Here is an 8,335-nt window from a genome sequence, read left to right as displayed (position 1 = left end):
ACCGGGGTGACAAAATGATCTGACAATTATGTGATGACTCCTCGAAAGTTGCATTCGAAAAACAATTTACAATAAGTATTGACAGAGGTTTCTGCTGGTGTCCATGCCCACTTCAAGCTTGGGAACTCCTGACGGGCACAGATTGCATCCAAGATGTATGCGGACATGTAGATTTCTACTTATTGACCTTTGGGAGACTGCCAAGCTCCTGTTACCTATTCCTTCAACATGTGAGCCAACATGTCAGACCAGTTGCATGCTTTGCCTTCACTGACCAGTTGGTCTAACACAATCACTGAACTCTACGGGAAGGTCTTCGTGCTCTCTTGGCCATACAAGTGACATGAAAATATGACCATGTACAAGCCTTCCACAATATCTTCATCTTGTAAATATGGTTGGGTGCCATCCTGGCTTTGCTTGGCTCCTTCACCCAGTTCTTCAAGATATCCCTGGAGTTGGCATTGCTCCTAGGTATGCTAAAGCATATCTCCATGGTGATCATTGGCTTCAGCAAGTGGTACATCTGCTGATAACAATGTGCCCTGAAGGTAGCAATCATTTTCCTGCTAACACTACTCAATTTCATCATCTCGGGATCAGTGTGCGAAATGATCCAATGTATCATCTCCATGCATGGAAACGTGGGATACCTGCATGCAATCTGATATAAGTTGGATTTGTGAATGTTCACATAAACTTGGCAGTCTTCAAGATCTTCACAAATGTGTCTGAGAATGCATCATTTACCTCTTTCCATTTCAGCTTGATGTCTTTGTCTACGATCAACTTGGTGTCTTCGTATATCGACAAACTTATAGACGCTCACTCGGCTGCTTCTCTAGTTGCGCTTTTGTCGGTGTCCTTTGACACTGCTCTCTTGGAAGCCATTGACCCTGAACTACTGAGAGACAGACAAACACCTACTCTATCTGGAGACATGGCAACATGCATGGAAAGAAACCTGTCAGTTAAAACCAAAGCAAACTTGAGGAATGACATGCAACATATGTTATAGACATTTTTGTGCCTCGCGTCAAGGAGCATGGAATGTCAATAATTAAAGGGGTCCTCAGTCCCTAAACATGTTGTTCTTACCCCTAAAAGAACAAGGTCATCAAACAACAGCACTTCCAATCAGTTCTCCACCTGAAAACACTTCAAAACAGGCTTATTTTTTATCATGTCAGCTGCTCCACTGAGCTTCTGCGCTGGAATGCAACTGTCCCTCTTTGTACCTGCGCTGGAAGTCAAGATTAATGAAGGCTACCTGCGCTGGGCGAGATTGGCCAAGTGGCACAGTCATCCTGCAAGGTGTCAACTGCCCAGGAAGCTTCCAAACTGACACTTGGTTCATAAGATTCACCCTATGATGAGTAAGAGGTACTTGATCACCATGTGTAACCAAGGATCTCCAAGTGGACTCAAGAACTGAAGATGAACTGAAGAGGGAGAGGACACAAGGCAGCTTCATGTCAGTCTCAAGCTGACTCATCCTCTCTTCTTCTCTCCTATATATAGAGCTCTTCTATGAGGTCTAAGGAGGCTGGAATTTTGTGTTAAGTAAGGAGGTGCTGTTGGATTACAGTTAGAGCTATTGGGTGATTGTTTTACTAGAGGTGAAGAGGAGAGTTCTTGCTGCTGGGGAGGTGCTGCTGGATTGGAGCCATCATTGGTTGTAACCTTCTCAGAACCCTGTTACTTTCTATCAATAAAGTTTTGCATGTTCTCCTATATACTTGTATTACATAGATGTTTTGTGTTTACATGTATATTTGATGCACCCTAATCCATGCTTCAGTTATGAGTACATGTATCTTGTAGTTTGCTCTCTTGTTTTGTGCAGGATCTGTGTGTAGCTGGACCGGCTAAGAGAGCAAGAAGCTGGGAACGAGATACAAAGAGAGAAGGGAAAAAGATCGACTAAGCGAAAGACACCAGGTTGGTTGACCTTCTTTTCATTCTCTCTGTATTTTCATAAAGTGGAACATCAAAACTTTACTTTCAGTTGTTGCTAAAGACTGTCACCTTTAGAGTAGGGATAGGGTCATCCGCATCGGATACTTTTCCCCACAACAAACTGGCGACTCCGCTGGGGAACTTAGTATCTTGTTGGTGTTTGTAGTATTTTGCTATTCATTTCTTGAAGAAAAGAGTACCAAATCGAAAAGCTTTTGACTATATCAAAAGCGAAGTAGAGGGACTGCTACTCTTGCTCATTTGTTGAGTAGATTCAAGATTTGAAGAGCTTATCTACAAAAGACTCTTTACTCTTTGTGATAGATCTTCATCCTCTTGATCATCCCTTAGCCTGTACTTGACCTATAGCTTTTTATTTCAGCAAAAACAGTGCATTTTTGAGCTTTTTATGACCCGGAAAACTTTGTAGACGAAACTCTCGTGAGTCAGTGCAGGCTGTACACAGGCAGCCTGCATTACAGCGCAGGTGCTCCCTTCGGGAACTGCGCTGAGAGTCAAATTGGCAGACTAGAACCTGCGCTGGTCCAGTTAGCCTTTGTCTTCCAGAAGTTTCCCTTTGTGTCTTGGCCCTGTTTTCACTTGTTTTTTGCTGATTGCTTGCTGGTCATTGTACTTGCTGTAGACCACTTCTCCTTGACATTATTCCGCCTCAGTTGTGTGATGAAACTGTAAATGTTCTTTCAGTATTTCTTATTTCAATTACAGTTTCCCATTGTGAAAAGCGAACCAGTATAGCTGTGGCCTCTTAGATCCTGAACCGTAAAAGTGTCTTTGTGATCTTATGAGCTAGTTTCATTACTGTTCATGGCTGTTTGAGTTTGTTTGTTTTTCACTTTATGGTTTGAATTCATATATTTTTAGTGTTGAAACAAGTACCTGTAAAGCGTCTTTTCATTTTAGAAAAACTGGTTTGTTTACGCTTCAAATTGAATTCAAAAATCATACAATAGTTTTCCTTTTGTCTACATCAACATTAAAGGAAAAGAAAAGAAATACATGCATCTTGCATTTTGCATTTTGATAAGTTTGGGTGTCTGATCTAGGAGAAAGTGCATTAGTTTGTGCTTGGTGCTCTGTGTGGAAAGATATTGTTTTTCTCTCCCCTCAGTAGTTAGGATTTTCAAAGCTAAAAAGATTGTGAAAGCTTGCTTATCATTTTAGCTGCATTTAGGAATTTGTACCAATACATCTCGTGGTGATCCTGAAAGGCAAACTGATAAACAAGATCAACTTAAAATATATTGAATGAATCTAAAAACGCATTGTAACATAACGCTCACAATAGAGGTCTAGGTAGAGACGTGTTCCGGCGTCGTTAAACGTAGTGACTGTCGATCTCTACGAAGGTGGGTGATTCCTCCTGAGGGACGATAGCACTAATACGGATTTGAGCTCCCGCGTACCGTCGCGTATATTGGGAGACCCCTATAGGCTTTTATCCTTTATCCTTAGGAAACCGTGTCGGCCGCCCTACTGATCGCGATGCAGTGAACACAGCATTCACGAAGATCGACCACTCGTACCGTAAAACGTATTCTGTGGTTTCGCGAAAGGTTTGGCACACCCTCTGCCTAGATCTCCAGAGCAGTTTCTTTTGGCCTTTTTCAAACTCTATAACTGAAAAAGTCCAACCGAGCATTTGTCACTTCGGGCTCGTTAATACATCGAAGGCGACTAGAGTCATCTTTAGCTTTTTCTCGACTCTTAAAACATGAAAAAGCAAGTTTATGTCTAAAAGCGTCGTTAATAAAATTTATTTTAAGCGGAACATAATCACCTGTTATTCCCACGTTGATCTTTCAGTTGAAAAGTATGGAGCCCACCAACCAAGGAAGTAACCTTGGCGGAAGTCCAAATCCCTTCTCCTCTTGGGGAGATGTTGGTGCGCCTCATATGGCTACATTGTCGCTTCCAGGATTGACAATCGGCCTCCCTGTATGGCTCTTTTCAACTAATGTAGTCCAAATCGCCACTAATCCTGAGCAGTCGAATCAACAGTCAGAACAATCTAGAACTACCCACCAGCCTTCCACTTCTTATGATACTTCCTCTGATCCTTCATCTTCGCAAGGTAGAGCCGGCAAAAGTCAGCCTCCCAAGGAGAAGAAGGAAAAGAAGAAGAGAGAAAAGAAGCAGAAGGAGCCTCTGGCGAAGGCGACTGGGGGCAAGCAGAAGAAAGCTGACAAAAACCCACACACTGCACCGACCGGGCCTAAATCGCCATGTGTCATTTGCAAAGGGATCCACTTCCATCGTGATTGTCCTTGTATTCCCCGGATACTAAGGGACTGGTCCCCAAGGTTGCACAATCCGGTAGCATCAACCTCTGGTTGTCATGTTGATTGCATTCCGTCAACTAGCGAGAGTGAAGGACGAAGAAGGGGACCAAGATCACCCTGTCTGTTGTGTGAAGGAAATCATGCCATCCACAAATGTCCATTCTTAGATGAGGCCAAGAGAGTTTTGGAAGATCGCCCGGTGTCACCGGTGCAACTTCCACCTGGATATCGAAAACTCGCGCCTAATCCCTCGATAGTTGAAAATCCAGTTGAACCACTCAAGTGGTCAGCTGAAGTGTCGGTCATTGAGAATGAACCTACTGAATCTAGACCAGACGAAAGTCTGAAGGTCGATACGGCAGTTGGCCCGGTTCTTCCTTCAGAGGTTCTATCATCCAATGACTCCGTCATTGAAGACCCGTCTTCAAATGACACCGTCGCCGAAGAGTCATCTTCATGCGACACCCTCACTGATGAGAACAAGGATGACACCATCCAGGTTCTTTTCATCAGCACCGATTCCGATGAGCATCAGGGCAATGCGCCCATTCCTTTATCACAGGAAGGAACATCATCAGAGTCATATCCGGCCGTATATTCGGTCCCACCACCAAGCAACCTGGTTGTATCCTTTGATTGGAATCAACTAGGCAGACCCCGGTTACCAGCCAGTATACCATTCAGAATCATTGTCCAGATCTATAGAATGATTATGGCTGGTACTATCATTGATGAAGGGGCGTCTGTGAGTATCCTTTCCTCTGTTGCTTGGAAAGCACTGGGTTCCCCAGCGCTTTTACCTGAGTTGAGAAATCTCTCAGGTTTTGATAAAGGAACCAGTCGACCATTAGGGATCCTCCCCGATGTACCTGTTACATTGAAAGGGAAGACCGTCAGGATGAACGTGTTGGTAGTTCAAGGACCCTTGGATTATAACCTACTCCTTGGACGCGACTATATTTATTGCATGGGAGCGATAGTCTCCTCACTCTTTAGAGTAATGTGTTTTCCACACGAAGGAAGGGTGGTCAAGCTCGTAGACCAACTTTCATTTCCGGGATCTCGCATCGCAAATAGTCAAATACCAATCCTAAATGGTCTGTTCACTCAAGATTCGCCTCCACCCCCGGTCCTCCTTCCCGATGAGCGCGAGTGATTCGGAAAGAAAGACTAGGACCGAGGGGGCATGCACCCTGGTCTGCTTTGGGCAGAAGAAACCCCGGGTATAAGAAAGAATTTCCGCAGAAGAATATGACTAGTCCGTACCCCGTCCGAAGGAAGTGGGGTTGTTCTGGAATAATGATCTTTTGTTAAAGTTATGTGTTTGGGAATCATTCACCTTTGTCTAAAAAAGTGGGCAATGCCCAAGTAGGAATTCCCTTATTACAACAAGTAGTCACCATCTTTAAATTCAAGCCTCGCCCATCGAAACATATGTTTTGAAGGATAAGCAGGGGCAGTCTACGAAGAAGGAGACCGTATTGTTGTGACAGAGGGTAACCATCTTTGGACAACCCAATGATAGACACCGCCGAAGAAAGAGATTGATTTGCGGCAACGAATCGAACCGTCTTTGGAATAATAAGAAAGAGGCAAGCCTCCCTCAATAATACCAATGTTTTATCTTTGAGTGATGTTCTTCTATTGTCACAAATAGCTGTTTGTTAAAGTGGGCCGACGGGAAGCCTGAGTACTGCGTAAGACCCCTTAAAATAACGAGAAGACAAGTATCGTTAGCATTAGATTGGCAAGATGACAAATAAATGTGAACACCCAAAGAAAAGCAGAAGTAGGAGAGAGGAGGGGCAGCCTTGAAATTCTATCCTATACCTGGGGGCATGCAAACCTTCTGGAGTGCAAGCTAGGGGCGGTTATTTATCTGGTTTTAAGATTAGTCGTTTCCAAACTTGCATGAAAGAAGCCTGTGGGGCAAAAGTAAAATTTGCCAAAGAGAGCATAGCTGTGGTAAGGCATAAGCTCTATAAAAATTGGTCCTTACGAGAGGCGTTCTTCATATGACTGGTATATCGAGCAGTTTTAGCGTATAGTTCATGCTCGTTAAAAAATAAACGCAAATCCGAGCAGTTTTAGGACTGAATTTATGCTCGTTAAAAAATAGAAAAGTGTGAGCAAAAGTTTCCCCCAGAGTTCAAGCTCATGGAAAAAATGAACCGGTAAATAACCTTTTGAGATCGTAAATTCATCAGCCATAAGAACCTTGATCGTGTTTTCATCCTTCACCTCCACTGTTCATTTGGCCGATCATTCACTTCCATTTGTGTGTTTACCTCTTTTGAGAAACAGCTGCGAAGAGTGATTTCACCTAGCCATCCTTGTGACACTGCCGTGATTGGAAAATTCCAACCTGTACCTGGAATCTGTAGCTATCCCTGTTTATCACTCGTTCCTCAAAAGAAGAGTCTTCTTTCAGCTCTTTTCACTGACTCGTAAAATATGAAAAGTTTGCCGAGTTTTGGCCTTCCAGCTCGTTAAAATGACCGGAACGCTATCCCTCCTCTAAATTTTAATCTTTTTGGACCTGAGGGATTATTGCACAAAAGGATCGAGCGCTTGTCTTGTTCGGCTCGTTAAAAGTACCGAACAGCCATCCCTTCTGTATTGTTTTATACTTTTTCGGACTTAAGGGATTAGCTGACGAAAAAGGAATTATGGAGTTAACTTTCTGTACCTTTTCAGACTCTCTAAAAATGAAAAGGACCGAGTTTTCATTGTCGTTAGACTCGTTAAAATGATTAAATAGCGACAAACTTGTCTTTAGACGAGAACGAGTTTCCCTATCGCGAGGCTCGTTAAATCGTAGCGATGGGCTTGCCCGAAGGGCAGGTTATAGAACAAGCATATGTTATCCTCCTCAAGCTTGACAAAAATAAAGAGGTACTGGTCAGAAATGACTGGGGAAAAATTGGGAGAACATTCAAAGTTTAAAGGTAGCAAGTCACTCTTGAACATGACACTTTTCCTCCGTACCACATCGGGTTGGGTTGTTTCATTCACCGGTCTCATCACCATGGTCCTCGCCACACCATCCACATTTGGGGTAATGCTACCGATCCATCGCATCAGTGTCGTTATATGTTCAAGAGGGGTCATTCTGAAAGTGTCAACCGTGTCCCATCCACTACCATACATTATCCTTCATCCATTCATGATCGCCACCCTGAATCATATTTCACAGTTTGTTTTCGCCTCCACTAAAATCATTAGCTCCGTTCCGTGTCATTGATGTGGGATTCATTAAGGCCCTCCCTTGACGGATCGCTTCTTGTCGACTTCAGCTCATTATCCAAGAAGTTGATCTAGGAACACCCCCATCAGTACTTTGAAGCTTGCATGCCTCAATGGCAAGTTTCTCACTTCCGGCGACAGGTATACATCAATGACCTTCGACCAGAAGATTTTGCGTGGCGTTCGACGCCAAGTCCTTTATTCACGCCACGTGAATTGTACTGCAGTACCTTGAGGGTCATCGTCATTATTGGTGATTCCTCTCGCGCTTGTTAACGGTTTTCATTATTGACCGGTAATCAAGCGATGTCTTTCCATGTTTGACTTCAGCGCAATTCTCACATGGATCGACTTGTACTTAGAGTGAAGATCGAACGAGTTTGAAGACCCCGGATCTAGTTTCATCCATCCGGGCTGCGATATATATTCAGGAAATATAAAAGCATTTGCCATGTACATCATTGCAGCAGATGATCATCCTATTCAAAGGATGATAATTTCAGCAGAAAATTATCAGTCTACCTTCAGACGATCGTCTGTCATATGTACCAAAATGTGTTTATAAAAGCTGAGCATGGGAATGCCCGCCTCAGCTAGATCATGAAAATTGAATGAAAAATAATGTATTGTATTGTATTGTATTACAGGGCACTCTCCTCAGCACTAGAACGAACTTCGGATCCTCTAGATAAAGCATTTCACCCGATAAACGGCCTCATACTTTAGGGGGCAACTGTTATAGACATTTTTGTGCCTCGCGTCAAGGAGCATGGAATGTCAATAATTACAGGGATCCTCAGTCCCTAAACATGTTGTTCTTACCCCTAAAA

The sequence above is a fragment of the Pinus tabuliformis genome, chromosome 8 (assembly GCF_031772625.1).
Source record: "Pinus tabuliformis cultivar Carrire ecotype Pingquan chromosome 8, CPIR1, whole genome shotgun sequence".
Lineage (NCBI taxonomy): Eukaryota > Viridiplantae > Streptophyta > Pinopsida > Pinales > Pinaceae > Pinus > Pinus tabuliformis.
The sequence above is the reverse complement of the archived record's forward strand: the minus strand, read 5'-3'. Positions refer to the sequence as shown.